This window comes from Muntiacus reevesi, chromosome 21, assembly GCF_963930625.1.
Source record: "Muntiacus reevesi chromosome 21, mMunRee1.1, whole genome shotgun sequence".
NCBI lineage: Eukaryota > Metazoa > Chordata > Mammalia > Artiodactyla > Cervidae > Muntiacus > Muntiacus reevesi.
Window position 1 is genome coordinate 50,245,828 of NC_089269.1, and position 16,208 is coordinate 50,262,035.

The following is a 16,208-nucleotide window of genomic DNA, read 5'->3' on the forward strand; positions in this document are numbered from 1 at the left end:
CAGCGAGGGCACTAAAGAGGAATTTAATTCGTGGACTAGAAACGGTCTCTTCTGCTTCGCGTTTGCCCCGATGTTGACACTGCTGCAGTTTGGGGTGGAAGCCGGGCGTGGGAAATGCCTGCGAAAGGACCGTCTGGAGGGAACCCAGGGTCCCTCCCTTCCCGCGGGCGAAGAGCATGTGGGGCTGGGGGCAGGTCCTTGGATGGCCACAGGAGGCAGGACCCGGACGTGGACGCCCGGGTTTGCTAGGGATGTTCGGACAGTGGATGAGGATTCACCCACTTTGAACGGATCGGTGAGCATCTTAGCTGTGTACCCAGCAGGTTGAATGCCAGCCCGCTCCCGTCACATTTCCTGGGCTTTGTCCAACTCTTCTGTTGTTCAGGCTCCAAGTCGTGTCCGACTCTTTGTGACCCTATGGACTGTAGCCTGCCAGGCTCTCCTGTCCTTCACTGTCCCCCGGAGTTTGCTCAGATTCGTGTCCATTGAGTCAGTGGTGCGATCTAACCATCTCATCCTCTGCTGCCCACTTCTCCTTTTGCCTTCTTGCCCAACACTAGAGCCCTGGAAAGTTGGACATGGACTGGACTGGACTGACATAGCAGAAGTGATGCGATGCTTCTGTTTCCGGGTGTGGCGGAACCAGCATATAGCAGTGCCCACTTTTCTAACAGGTGCATTCTTTCTGCTGGTGGAGAGATTTATCTAGGTCAGGAAGTGCAGAATATTTTCAGTAATTTGTTTTGCCCACTGGCCTTCATCCTGTTTAAATGACACATTTTCTTGCAGACAGTTATTAAATTATGCAGGTTGGAGGCTATGCTGATGTTTCCATTTAGCTACAGTGCCTGGTCTCAAGTCTCTGGAATGATGCCCGTCACAGAGGGAGTGCTGATAAATATTTGCTGAGGAATTAACAGGTAAATAGATTCCTCTCTATGGAAACTTGAGTAAGTCAACACTTCAGGGTTAGTTGGCTTCGTCGGAATCCAACTTCTTTAGGACTGTTTGCTTCCTGGAGCAGTATAGTGTCCACCTGAAAAAAACAAGAGCTTCCCTTGGTCTTGAGTGACGTTGACCAGGAAGGTTCTGAGGCTTCATCTGCACAGGTGCCTCTGTGCCAGCTGCGGGAGGCAGTACAGAGGAGTTTACGGCTGTACTCGGGTCCCTGGGTATTAGGCTGGGACAATAACAGCAGAGAAGGGTGCCCCCCCCTCCCCGCCACTTACCCTGGAAAAACCAAGGCTGTCAGGCAAGGGGTCTTCCCCCAAGTCAGGGAAGGTGGTGGGAATGTGAGCTCATGGTGAGACCCTTTGAACTGACCTTTGGGGAACACCTCCCAGGCGCCTGAGTTAGTATTTCCTGCAAGCTACGGTTGTTGTTTAGTCACTCGCTCTTGTCCAGTTCTTTTGCAAGCCCACGGACTGTAACCCGCCAGGCTCCTCCATCCATGGACTTCTCCAGGCAAGAATACTGGAGTGGGTTGCCATGTCCTCTTCCAGGGGATCCTCCCAACCCAGGGATCAGACCTGCATCTCCTGCACTGGCAGGAGGACGCTATACCACTGAGCCACCGGGGAAGCCCTCCAAGCTACAGTAGGCGACTATGAAAAGCTGTACCTCTCTGGCACAGCTTAAGGGGTCCCTCAGTTCCTACCTGGGGTTCCCACCCCCCCCCCATACACACGGAGGGTCCAGACAACTAGGGACCGGCTGCCAGCGCTGGAACAGAGGGAGAGAAGGGATTCCTGCAGCGTCCGCTCTGCAGACCCTGAGGTCACCTGGGACGGAGTCCAGTCGGACCCACCATTCTCTGGATCTCAGGTCCACCGTCATCCGAGACACAAGGCGCTGCGTTTGGGGGTTCACCCGGGTGCCCTCTGTCACCTCCGCTAAAATGTAAACTCCACCAACTCAGAGTCTTTGTTGTGTTCAGTACAGGGCCTGGCATGGAGTAGGTGCTTAATAAATGTTTGTTAAATGAATGAGAGAAGGAAGGAAAAAAGGAAGGAATGGCAAGAGGAAGGAAGGAGCGTGGGAAGGAGGGGGAAAGACACACGACTGAAAACCTTCTGCTTTCTGCGCATCACCTCCTGGACCCTTTCAGGTCTTGCCATCACTAACAAATGTACCGAAGTGAGTTTGTTCTTGTTTTGTTCTGATTTGTTTTCTACGTAGATCACCTAAGTATGGTGTTTGAGATTTCAAGGGGAAAAGGAAAGGAAATCTCACAATGACAATCTTTCTTTTTTTATAATATCGCTTATATATGGACTCTAAAGAAATGGGACAAATGAACTTACAAAGCAGAAATAGAGTCACAGATGTAGAAAGCAAACTTACAGTTACCAAGAGGGAGAGGGGGCAGGGGAGGAATAAACTGGGAGATTGGGACTGACACTCCACTAGATATAAAACAGATAACTGATGAGAACCTACTCTGTGGCACTGGGAACTCTCCTCAGTACTCTGTAATGGCCTGTCTGTGAAGAGCATCCTTAAAAATGTGGGTTTAAGTGTCTATGTAACTGATTCACTTTGCTATACAGCGGAAACTAACACAACATTGTAAACCAACTATACTCCAGTAAAAATGCTTTAAGAAAAGATGAAAATAGTTTGAGCCCACCACAAAAGGAAAGTTCACAGGCATGTAACACCATGAACTGTAGGCTAACCCCCAGGTCTTGGCTTGCGGCACAAATGCCCATGACTTTGCATGGCCATGCCCGATAGGAGTCAGCCAACCAAAGGCTTAAGTCCGAAGGTTGCTGAAGAGTGAACGGTACCTTGAAGGGCTTCCCTGGCAGCTCAGTGGTAAAGGATCCACCTGCCAATACGGGAGACGTGGTTCACATGGCTCAAGCCACAGGTGGGACTTTGCAGAGTCAGAACTGTCTGTATAATCCCCTAAAACCATAAGCGGCCCGATCTTTGCACAGTCATGAAAAACAAGCATGGGAGAAGCAAAAGATTCCTTTCTATTCCATCCTGATGTGGTTTCTCCAGTCTCCTCAAAAATGGTGAAACAATGTCGCCTCCTTTCTTTTTAATGGTACTCAAGAATTTAGACATTTCAGGATATAAAATGTGGTTATTTCTGGGTTGTAAGACTACGGGGGAATTTTTCCTCTTTATTATTTTTCAATATTTTATAGATTCATAAGAGTGATTAAATATTATTATAAAAGGGAAAAACAGTGATAAGAGCTTGTGTGTATTTGTTAAATTTAAAAATTCCAGCATGAGACAAGTGCTCGAGGCTGGTGCACTGGGAAGACCCAGAGGAATCAGCTGGAGAGGGAGGTGGGAGGGGGGATCGGGATGGGGAATACGTGTAACTCCATGGCTGATTCATGTCAATGTATGACAAAACCCACTGAAATGTTGTGAAGTAATTAGCCTCCAACTAATAAAAAAAATTTTTTTAATAAAAAAATAAAAACTAAAATAAAAATTCCAAATAAATTAAAATTCTAGAGTCAGTTAGCTAAACTAAGGCCCCTCATGTGTGCTGCATGCGTGCTCAGTCATATCCAACTCTTTGCCAACGCCATGGAATGTAGCCCGCCAGGCTCCTCTGTCCGTGGGATTTGACAGGCAAGAATACTGGAGTGGGTTGCCATTTCCTTCTCCAGGGGCTCTTCCCCACCCAGGGATCCAACCCACCTCTCCTGAGTATCCTGCATTGCACGCTGATTCTTTACCACTGGGCCAATGGGGAAGTACTAAGGGCCCAACAAATGCCAAAGTTGCCCTTATCTGGAGCAGAAATCCAATTGGATTTCTCTTTGCTCAGATCCTATTGAATCTTTGGACATTAAGCAACCTGGTTTTTATGTTAGTTGCAAGGAAGTTGATTTTAGTAAATGTGTAGGAGATGCAAGTTCAATCCCTTGGTAGGAAAGAGCCCCTGGAGAAGGAAACGGCAACCCACTCCAGCATTCTTGCCTGGAGAACTCCGTGGACAGAGGAGCCTAGCAGACTATAATCAAGGGGACTGCAGAGTTGGACACGAGTTAGTGACTCAACAACATCAACATGTAATTTCTTAACCTAATATTTTGTACCATGTACTCTCTTTGATTTACAAACGTTTACGTTAAAGATACATCATATGGGGGAAGGATACGTTGGGAGCATGGGAGTAACGGATGCACACTACCACATATAAAACAATTAGAGACTTTCTTGGTGTTCCAGTGGCTAAAACCCCAAGCTCCCAATGCAGGGGGGTTGGGGTTCGATCCCTGGTCAGGGAACTAGATCCCATATGCCTTAGCTAAAGATCCAGGATGCAGCAATTAAGAGCTGCTGGAGAAGGCAGTGGCAGCCCACTCCAGTACTCTTGCCTGGAAAATCCCATGGACGGAGGAGCCTGGTAGGCTGCAGTCCATGGGGTCATGAAGAGTCAGACACGACTGAGCGACTTCACTTTCACTTCTCACTTTCATGCACTGGAGAAGGCAATGGCACCCCACTCCAGTGCTCTTGCCTGGAAAATCCCATGGACGGAGGAGCCTGGTAGGCTGCAGTCCATGGGGTCATGAAGAGTCAGACACGACTGAGCGACTTCACTTTCACTTTTCACTTTCATGCATTGGAGAAGGAAATGGCAACCCACTCCAGTGTTCTTGCCTGGAGAATCCCAGCGACGGGGGAGCCTGGTGGGCTGCCGTCTATGGGGTCGCACAGAGTCGGACTGATGGGACTTAGCAGCAGCCAAATAAATAAATAAATATTTTTTAAAATAATAAAATAAAAAAGGACTTAACTGTATGGCACAGGGAGCTATATTCAATATCTTGTAATAAACTGTAATGGAAAAGAATTGAAAAAATATGTATATAGATAAAAATATAGACGTATAACCAAATGCTTTGTTCTATACCTGAAAATAACACAGTATCGTAAGTCAACTGTATGTCATTTTTTAAAATGTATGCATTTGTTATAAATTGCGATAGAGTGTATTTATTACTCTAGGTGCCTTATCATTCTAGAGAATGAAGTATGGCATTTTTTTCCTATTAAGTCCAAGAAATCAGCTGATGTTTAATAGTTCCTGCCCAAGCTAAGCCAGAGTACTGATCTGGGTGACTAGCATTATTACACCAAACCCCAGCTTTTCCTGGAAGTAAGTCTCAACTCTGGCACAAGCCATTTCAAGAGGAATGTGTACCCAGAAAGAATTGTTGGCAGTGAGGGAGAAATTAAATGAAGACGCCTGCTGTTCCCAATAAGCCTTTCTCTTCCCTGCCAACAGACTGAATGACTGGCCAGCACCACCCTTGTCTTAGCTCAACGAGTGCTCTTTTGCGATCAGAAAGTCAGAGTCCTGTTTGCAGATGAGTGTATACAGGTTACTATGAAGTGCCACAGACCCTCTCCACCCTCACCTGTCCTGCCCCAAGCTCCAGTTGTTGTTTAGTTAAGTCACGTCCGACTTTGCGACCCTATGAACTGTAGCCCGCCAGGCTCCTCTGTGGGATTTCCCGGGCAAGAGTACTGGAGGGGGTTGCCAAGCTCCAGAAAATGAGGTTAATTCTTCTATCCCCTCTTTTTTTTAATGTAGGCTTTTACACCCACCAAGCTAATGGTGCACTGAGTTTAACAAGAAAAGGATGAATGCCAGCCCTAGGAGGAACAGCTCTGCATGGGTTGCAGCCTTCAGATTTTGAGAGATGGGGGGTGCTGGTATGCTGGCTCCCTGGGGATGCCAGACTTGAGAGGTGTGAGTGGCCTGGGTTACGGGTGCCACACAAGACTGAATCGGTGCAAGAGACCAGAGATGCTGAGAGCGTCTGCCAACCTGTCTGGTGTCTTTCTGTGCAGCCCCTGTGGTGGGGTGAATAATGGTCCCCAAATTTGCCCACATCCTAATTCCTACAACCTATGTATATGTTACCTTACTTGGAAAAGTGGACTTTTCAGGTGTGATTAGGTTAAGGATCTTGAGATAGGGAGATTTCCTCAATTATGTATGGATACCCAATGTATGCAGAGTACATCATGAGAAACACTGGACTGGATAAAGCACAGCTGGAATCAAGATTGCTGGGAGAATTATCAGTAACCTCAGATATGCAGATGACACCACACTTATGGTAGAAAGTGAAGAAGAACTCAAGAGCCTCTAGATGAAAGTGAAAGAGGAGAGTGAAAATGTTGGCTTAAGGCTCAACATTCAGAAAACTAAGATCATGGCATCTGGTCCCATTACTTCATGGCAGATGGATGGGGAAACAGTGACTCCAAAATCACTGCAGATGGTGATTACAGCCTTGAAATTAAAAGACGCTTGCTCCTTGGAAGGAAAGTTATGACCAACCTAGACAGCATATTAAAAAGCAGAGGCATTATTTTGCCAACAAAGGTTCATCCAGTCAAAGCTATGTTTTTTCCAGTAGTCATGTATGGATGCGAGAGTTGGACTATAAAGAAAGCTGAGCACGGAAGAATTGATGCTTTTGAACTGTGGTGTTGGAGAAGACTCTTGAGAGTCCCTTAGACTGCAAGGAGATCCAACCAGTCCATCCTAAAGGAGATCAGTCCTGAGTGTTCATTGGAGGGACTGAAGTTGAAGCTGAAACTCCAATACTTTGGCCACCTGATGCGAAGAACTGAGTCATTGGGAAAGACCCTGATGCTGGGAAAGATTGAAGGCGGGAGGAGAAGGGGACAACAGAGGATGAGATGGTTGGATGGCATCACCGACTCAATGGACATGGGTTTGGATGGACTCCAGGAGTTGGTGATGGACAGGGAGGCCTGGCATGCTGCAGTTCATGGGGTCGCAAAGTGTTGGACACGACTGAGCGACTGAACTGAACTGAACCCAATGTGACCCCATGAATCTCAGCACGCCAGGCCTCTGCGTCCATCACCAACTCCCGGAGTTTACACAAACTCATGTCCATTGAGTCAGTGATGCCATCCAGCCATCTCATCCTCTGTCATCCCCTCCTCCTCCTGCCCCCAAACCCTCCCAGCATCAGGGTCTTTTCCAATGAGTCAACTCTTCACATGAGGTGGCCAAAGTACTGGAGTTTCAGCTTCAGCATCAGTCCTTCCAATGAACACCCAAGACTGATCTCCTTCAGGATGGACTGGTTGGATCTCCTTGCAGTTCAAGGGACTCAAGAATCTTTTCCAACACTGCAGTTAAAAAGCATCAATTCTTCAGCACTCAGCTTTCTTCACAGTTCAGCTCTCACATCCAATGGACTATTATTCAGCTGTAAAAAAAGGAGATCCTGCCATGTGTGACAACCTGGATGGGCCTTGAAGGTACCACGTCAAGTGAAATAAGTCAAACATAGAAAGACAAACACCATATGATCTCAATTATATATAGAATCTTAAAAAAAAAAAAAAAAGAAGAAGAAGAAAGAAAAAAACCCATAAGTACAGAGAACAGATTGGTGGTTTTCAGAGGCAGGGGGTGGGGTGAAACTTGTAAGGGCAATCAGAAGGTGCAAACATCCAGTTTTAAAACAATTAAGTCTTCAGGACATAACGTACAGGTAGCTATAGTTAATAACATGGTATTACATGCTGAAAAGTTGCTAAGAGAGTAGATCTTAAAATTTCTCATCACAAGAAAGAAATTCTATAACTGTGTGATGATGGATATTAAGTAGACTTACTGTAGAGATCATTTTGCAACATATACAAATTTTGACTATTATGTTGAATGCATATCCTAATATATGAAAAGCCTTAACAAATAGATTTATGATAGTATTGTTGTTGTTGTCAGTTGTGTCTGACTCTTTGCGACCCCATGAACTGCAGCACAGCAGGCTTCCCTGTCCTTCACCAGCTCCCGGAGCTTGCTCAAACTCGTGTCCCTTGAGTTGATGATGCCATCAAACCTTCTCATCCTCTGTCGCCCCCTTCTCCTCCTGCCTTCAGTCTTTCCCAGCGACAGGGTCTTTTCCAATGAGCTCCAAGTATTGGAGCTTCAGCTCCAGCACCAGAGACTGGAGAGAATTGAAGACATTACAATTCTGGCTTTAAAGACAGAGCAAGAGGCTACAAGCCAAGGAATGCAGGCAGCCTCTAGAAGTGGGAAAAGGCAAGGAAACTGATTTCCCCTAGAATCTCCAGAAGGAAGGCAGCCCTGTTAACCTCTTGTGGACTTCCAGCCTCTGTTGTTGTTCAGTTGGTAAGTCGTGTCCGTTTGCGACCCCGTGGACTGCAGCATGCCAGGCTTCCCTGTCCTTCACGATCTTTTGAAATTTGCTCGATTTCATGTCCATTAAGCCACTAAGTTTGGGAAAATTTCTTACAGCATCAATAGGAAAGTCATGCAGCTCCCAAGAAGAGGGGATCCCAGGCAGGACTCCACATGGAGAGGAGGGGCTCTTGGGTCAACCATCTGAGAGCTCAGAGGTCCCAGCCTGGGTCCATGCATCACTGGGAATCGTCAACGGAAGGAATGAAAGCCCCTAGAATGGACTCACCATTTCACAAAGCTCCAGGGGAATCATTCATTTGCTCCCAGGAAGGCTTCCCAGATGGGCTAAAACATCAGGTTTGTTTACTTGTGACTGGAATTGTATTTCCTCCATGTGGCAATGCGGTTCTGACCCACAAACGCTGACTGGCAACTTCTGAGCGACTTGTAGAACAGGAACTGCATTACCTGGGACTTAGTTCTTGAGAGGAGATTATAGCCTGACAGCCCAAGCACTGACTTCTGGAAATGCTGGCTATTGCTGTTCCCTAAATAATCTCTGTAAAGTGAGAGGGGTACCCACTGAACAGAAGCCAGGTGACTTATTCACTTCAGTTCCTGACACCAGTTTTATGAGCTCTTCTATACACATTGTCACAGCCGGAGATCAGGACCCTTTGTCTTGGAACTTCCCTGGTGGTTCCGTGGTTAAGACTTTGCCTTCCATTGAAGGGATTATGGGTTCTCCCCCTGGTCAGGGGCCAGGTGCTTTGTGGCCAAAAAACAAGAACATTTAAAACAAGAAGCAATGTTGTAACAAACTCAGTGAAGACTTTAAAAATGGTTCACATCAAAAACAATTTTTTAAAAAGACCCTTTGTCTTAGCCCAGGCCACCATAACAAAACACCTTAAGACTAGGTGATTCCTAAAGGAAATCAATCTTGAATATTCATTGGAAGGACTAATGCTGAAGCTCCAATACTTTGGCCACCTGATGAGAGGAGTGACTCACTGGGGGAAAAAACCCAATGCTGGGAATGATTGAGGGCAGGAGAAGGGGGAATCAGACGATGAGATGGTTGGATGGCATCACCGACTCAAAGGGCACGAGTTTGAGCAAGCTCTGGGAGTTAGTGAAGGACAGGGGAGCCTGGCGTGCTGCAATGCATGGGGCCGAAAAGAGTGGGGTGTGACTTGGCAACTGAATAGCAACAGGTTGTTTAAACAACTGAAATTGTCCCAGCTGTGGGGCTGGAAATCCGTGACCAGGGTATCAGCATGGTCAGGTTCTGCTTAGAGCTCTCTTCCTGGTATGAAATGTGAAATAAAATGAAGTTATGTCAAGAGGTTTTTTTTAAAGGAAACTAGGAGGCCATTAAAGAGGTTGACCTTTACACTCCTCTGCACCAGGTGGAATCATGAACTTTTGAACTGGGAAACCATAAATATTCCAGGGACTCTGCAAGAACACCTGCAACTTGTCACAGGAAGGAACCCTTACTCCCTTAAGTGAGAGCCTTGGCACTCAAACCTGTTTAGCCAAGACTAGCTTCTGCTTCCAACTCTAATTAAAATTCTTTGTGATCCAAACTTCTTCCTTTGCCTTTAAAAGCCCCTGACTTTTAGTCTCTAGTGGGACACTGTTTAAAAATGCTACTGGAATCTGTGTGCTCTGAATTGCAAGTCTTTGATCCCATAAACCTTTTTTGCTTCATTAATGCCTGATAGGTTTTTTTAGGTTGACACTGACTTACAGAAAAGTCACTAATCTCACCATGGGCGCCCCCATCCTCGTGGCCTCACCTAACCCTAAATACTTTTCCAAAGGCCCCGCCTCCAAATTCTGCCCCGGGGTGGGTTGGGTGGAGGGGATGGAGGGTTGGGGTTTTTAAAGTATGAATTTGGAAAGGACACATTCAGTCCATAACACCTCTCCAAAAACAGACACAAAAAGAAAGGTCTTTGTTTCTCCCAGACAAACAGTATACATCTGACAAGAGGTTCCAGTATTTTTGTCGTTTAGTTGATAAGTCCTGGGAGTGGCTAAGTTCAATGTTCAGTCACTGTCTTTTCAACCCCATAGACTGCAGCAAGCCAGGCTCCCCTGTCCTTCACTATCTCTCAGAGTTTGCTCAAACTCATATGCAGGAAGTCAGTGATGCTATCTAACCATCTCATCCTCTGCCTCTCCCTTCTCCTCCTGCCTTCAGTCTTTCCCAGCATCAGGGTCTTTTCCAATGAGTCAGTTCTTTGCATCAAGTGGCCAAAGTACTGGAGCTTCAGTCCTTCCGATGAATATTCAGGGTTGATTTCCTTTAGGATTCATTGTTTTGATTTCCTTGCTGTCCAAGGGAATCTCAAGAGTCTTCTCCAGCACCACAATTTGAAAGCATCTATTCTTTGGTGCTCAGCCTTCTTTATGGTCCAGTCCTCATCCATACACAGCTACTGGAAAAACCATAGCTTGGACTATATGGACCTTTGCTGGCAAAGTGATGTTTTTGCGTTTTAATACACTGTCTAGCTTCCCTTCCAAGGAGCGAGCATCTTTTAATTTCAGTAGTTTCAGTATACATTTTCCAAACACAAAGAGTAACAGTAATCAGAATACATGTCTGAAAAAAATTCAAATATATGTTTTAAAACAAAAGGAATCAGTGAACAAGGTAAAGGATATTTCTGAAAGGATATTCATATAAATGTTTGCAGAGAAAGAGAATTAGAATAATATGTGCCTTTTTTCTCCTTAGTTTTCATTTTAAAGCTTTAGTCATAAATCAGGTAGGATAGAAAACTCACCAATTTATAAAAATCAGTTGAAATAAATTGTTTACTCATTTGGATGACTAAAGCCTTTCATTATTTGTGGAAGTCTTTCAAAATCTGTGTTTGCCTTTGGCAAGCAATTTTAAGGAGGCTGTGATTTTTAGAATTTGGGCTAGAGAATCCTTTTAGCAGTTTGTGTTTTTAAAGACTTCTTTCCCTTTTTTTTTTTCAGTCTTTTTTCCCCAAAAGATTTATTACAAGGACAATAAGCATTTATAAGAGTGAAATAATGAACTGTAAAATAATTAAGAATCAAGTAAAGAACAAAATATTTTGGTGACTCAGTTACAGGCCAGCTAGGTGGGATAATATGTGCTAACTTTTACGATACATAACATAAAATTCTTTTGATTATATGGGGCTGCTTTCCTCATGAGTATTTTATTTTTTAACATCTTCAAATGATTTCCATCACCTTCCCATTGTTTTTTTTTTTCTTTTTTTAATTGAGGTATAGTTGCTTTACAATGTTGCATTACTTTCTGCTGTATAAGGAAGTGAATCCCTCATGAGAAATTATTGAAAAACTGAGATCTGAGGGGGAACTCCTGGTGGTTCTTAGATGTAAAATTCTTCAAGATTTTTCAGCTCAGAGAAGGAGACTTGGCTCAGACTAAGTAACAGGACAGTGATGGAGGCTGGGAGCTGGAGTTTTCTAGAAGGGGCAGGACTGATAACCTGAGAACTTCCCAGGTATCCTAAGGGTGTTCAAAGGTGCTGGTGGTCCAGTGGTTAAAAATCTGCCTGCTAATGCAGAAGACATGGGTTTGATCCCCAGTCTGGAAGGATCTCACATACCTCAGGGCAACTAAATCTGTGCATCACAGCTACTGAACCCATACTCAGGCCTTGCTCCAGAGTCCAGGTACCTCAGTCAGTAAAGAACCCACCTGCAATGCAGGAGACCCTGGTTCAACTCCTGGGTCAGGAAAATCCGCTGGAGAAGGGATAGGCTACCCACTCCAGTATTCTTGGGCTTCCCTTGTGGCTCAGCTGGTAAAGAATGTGCCTGCAATGCGGGAGACCTGGGTTCGATCCCTGGGCTTGGAAGATTCCTCTGGAGAAGTGAATGGCTCCCCACTCCAGTATTCTGGCCTGGAGAATTCCATGGACTATGTCTATGGGGTTGCAAAGAGTCAGATACGACTGAGCAACTTTCACTTCACTGCACTTACACGCACTGCAACTAGAGAAAGTGTGAGTGCAGCAATAAAGACCCAGTGCAGCCAAAAGTCAAGAAATAAATATTAAAAGCAACAAGCACAACAGTGCTGAGCAGATCAGTCACTGCCCTGACCTCCAAGGCTCGCGACGAACGAGGTGGAGAGATCCCAGAGCAGGGTCCCTTTGGTGGGTGTGGGCCTGACTCCCGCTTTGCTAACTGTGCCAGTGACGACTCATCAGAAGCTCTGGAGACACTGCCCAGCTGCACTGAGCTGATTCACAGCAGCCACTGCCTCCTCTGGGCCCTTCTCTTAATAAGCAATGAGCCACTCTTATTCCTGTCCAACCTACCTACCAGGTTCTTCCTGGAAGCCTGCAGGACCCAGAGGCCAAGTTTACACATGGAGGGATAATGATATGATTGATATGATCTGAACCTTCCCAGAAAACACAGATCCATCTGAATTTCTCTGAATTAGTTACACAAACCCTGCCCAGAAAATTGGTGGAGACATCTCCTGCCAGCCCCTCCCAGTTCCCACAGGCAGCTTCCGGACGGCCTGGGCCCCTTTCCTGGGCTTTCCCAGGGGACTCGCCAGGGGCAGGAATATTAAAGCTTTGATATTTACATAATATCAAATATCTCCTTTTATAGGGGTTCAGAGGACCTGCACATTTCTTTCTCTCTCTGCACTCTGTCTTCTCCTTGTCAAATTTTCGGGTATCATTCATTTCCTGTTTCACGGAGGAGGGAAATGCAGAGTGTCACGTTTTAAAATAGTTACTCTGGCAAGGGAAAGAAGAGAGGAGAAAACAGTCTGACTTTCTTGGATGGAGTTTTTGCAGGGGCCCCACCGGGGAGGCAGAAAGGCAACACTTGCAGGTGTTATAGCCACGCTTTCCGGGAAACAAACTCACTCAGAAGGACAATGCAGATAGTGGAGTGCGTTTATCATACTGGTGGGCCCAAGGCAGAGTCTCCTCTTAGCCAAGGGCCTCAACCAGCATTTGTGAAAATCTTTTACACCTAATGTGTACGTGTCCAAACCCACCACCCCAAATCCCTTGAGGCTTACAAAGGAAGGGTAAATACAATCACAATAACCCCATCATTCACGTGTTATGTGTTCAAACAGTGAATAATCAATAAGCCCTCAGTTACATTCCAACCAGTTAATAACCGATAAGCCTGTGCTTACATTCTGATAGATACTGTCCGGAGGCAGGGGTGATTAGTGTCTGTTTTCTCTTAGGTGATGAGTAACCTGAATACGATCTTCAAGGTTCCCCTGTCCGGAGTGGGTCTTATCCTTCCATTGTCGTTCCCACAGGCACTAAGCAGAGAGTTCAGAGTCCACTGGAGAGGTGGCCGAGCACGATCAGCACAGACCGGCCTGAGATGGAGTCCAGGCCCTATGAATTCCTTCTGCACAGGGAATGGAAAGGAAGGCACTGTGGCCCTGATGGACTCAGTGAGTGTTGCAGGGAGGAGGCCAATTCTGACTCCGTAGGAGGACTGCTTCTTTGACTAGCCTTTCATTGCTTCGGTTACCACATTCATACAGAACGGTTTGCCTCAGAGTCCTGCCCGTCTGCCTGACTGTTAAAGTAAGGTGCTTCTGCTCAGAACCCTGTCCACCTGCGGATGGCAGGAAGGAAGAAATTAACACATCCCCTGCCCTGAGGCTTCCATTCTAGATGTTTGCTAGATTCATGGCCTTTTTACTTTGCTTCCTCACCGCCCCCTCATCTCTGATCTATAAAAGAACCTGGCCTCCAGACCCCAATAAGATGGTTATTTTGAGGCACTAGCCTGCCATCTTCTCAGTTTGCCGGCTCTCCGATTAAAGTCTCTTCCCTGCCTCAACACATCATCTCTGAGATACACTGGTCTATCCTGGGGCGAGCAGAGCGAGCTTGGACTCCTTGAGGACACAGGACTGGAGCACTAGAGATCCACGTGAGTGTATCCTTTTACTTCTGTACCGGTCCCCCTGATCTTACTGCTGGAATTTCTTGGCCCAGAGGACACCGTGTCAAGCAATGGTCAGGGCCTACTTCGAGTTCAGAGCTCTTGCTGCTCTGTTTGACTGACAGGGGCCCTCACCTACCTACACTCTGAAGGTGCCTGTCTCAGCAGAGATCAACAGTGACACGAGAAGGTGTGGAGCAGTAGAAGATGCTAAACTGGGACAGCGACAAAGTCCTCAGGAAGTGGAAGCTCAGACAAGAAATGGAGGTTTAGAACTCAGACTGTGGGTTTGGGGAGGGAGGAGGCAGGGAGAAGTGAAGGAAATAAGAGGGGTGCGCAGGTGGGGGAGACAGCATCCGAAGAACAGCAGCACACACGCGGCTTTCAAGAAGTTTATCTTCAAAGACTCACGGATGGTGGTGGTGCTCAGTAGCTCAGTCGTGTCCGACACTTTGCGACCCCATGGACTGCAGCATGCCAGGCCTCCCTGTCCATCACCATCTCCCAGAGTTTGCTCAAACTCATGCCCATTGAGTCAGTGATGCCATCCAACCATCTCATCCTCTGTCTCCCCCTTCTCCTTCTGCCCCCAATCTTTCCCAGCATCAGCGTCTTTTCCAATGAGTTGGCTCTTTGCATCAGGTGCCAAAGTATTGGAGCTTCAGCTTCAATATCAGTCCTTCCAATGAATATACTGATTTCTTTTAGGATTGATTGGTTTGATCTTCTTGCTGTCCAAGGGACTCTCAAATGTCTTCTCCAACACCACAGTTCAAAAGCATCAATTCTTTGGTGGATGCTGGATGGATGGTGGAGGAGGGATAAATTAGGAGTATGGGATTCACAGATACACACTACCATATAGAAAACAGATAAACAAGAAGGATTTACTGGGACTTCCCTGGTTGTCCAGTGGTTAAGACTCTGAGCTCCTAATGCAGGCGACATGGGTTTGATCCCTGGTCTGGGAACTAAGATCCCACATGCCAGGTAGAAAAAGGCCCCAAAAAAGGATCTGCTGCACAGCACGGGGAACAACATTCATTATCTTGCAATAATGTAAAATGGGAAAGAATGGAAAAAAAGAACATATATGTGTATTTGAATCACTTTGCTCTACACTTGCAATTAGCACAACATTGCAAATCGAGCATATACTTCACTTTTAAACACCCTTAGAGTCTCGCAGAGAGAAAAGCAGTATCTTGTGGAGAGCCTCATAAAGTATGACAGGGGTGGGTAGAGCCAGGTCTGATTGGGGGGATTGGAAAGGCAGGATGACAAGTTTGGCTTGAGATACAAAGGGCTCCAGTGCTAGACAGGACTGGCTAGGAGTGCACCCCTAGGTGCTGTGTAAATTGGGAATATGATCAGTTAGATTTTTATCAGAGAAACAGAATCACCCTGCAATGTGTGTGTGTGTGTGTGTGTGTGTGTGTGTGTGTGTGACAGAGAGAGAGAGAGAGAGAGAGAGGGGCTTGACCTTAAGAAATCATGAGAGGGATTTCCCTGGTGGTCCAGTGGCTAAGATCTTACATCCCAATGCATGGGGCCTGGGTTCGATCCCAGGTCAGGGAACTAAATCCCACATGCCACAATATGAGAGTTCTCCTGCTGCAACAAAGATCCCTCCTGCCACTGTGCTGTGCTTGGTTGCTCAGTCGTGTCCTGCTCTTTGCGATCCCATGAACTGTAGCCCGCCAGGCTCCTCTTTCCGTGGGGATTTTCCAGGCGAGAACACTGGAGTGGGTTGCCATGCCCTTCTCCCGGGGATCTTCCCCAACCCAGGGACTGAACCCAGGTCTCCCTCATTGCAGGTGGATTCTTCACCCACTGAGCTGCCAGGGAAGCCCACAACAAAGATCAAAGATCCATGTGCCGTAACTAAGACCCGGCACAGCCAAATAAAGAAAGAACTGTTTTAAAAATAAATAAATCAGGGAAGTTGGCTACATAATCTGTGTAAGACTTTTTTTTTTTTCCCTGTGTCTGGTGCTGCAGCCTGGGCAAGAGCGGGAAGAGGAGGTGGACGAAAGGAGGGGTGTACAAGGACATGCTGAAA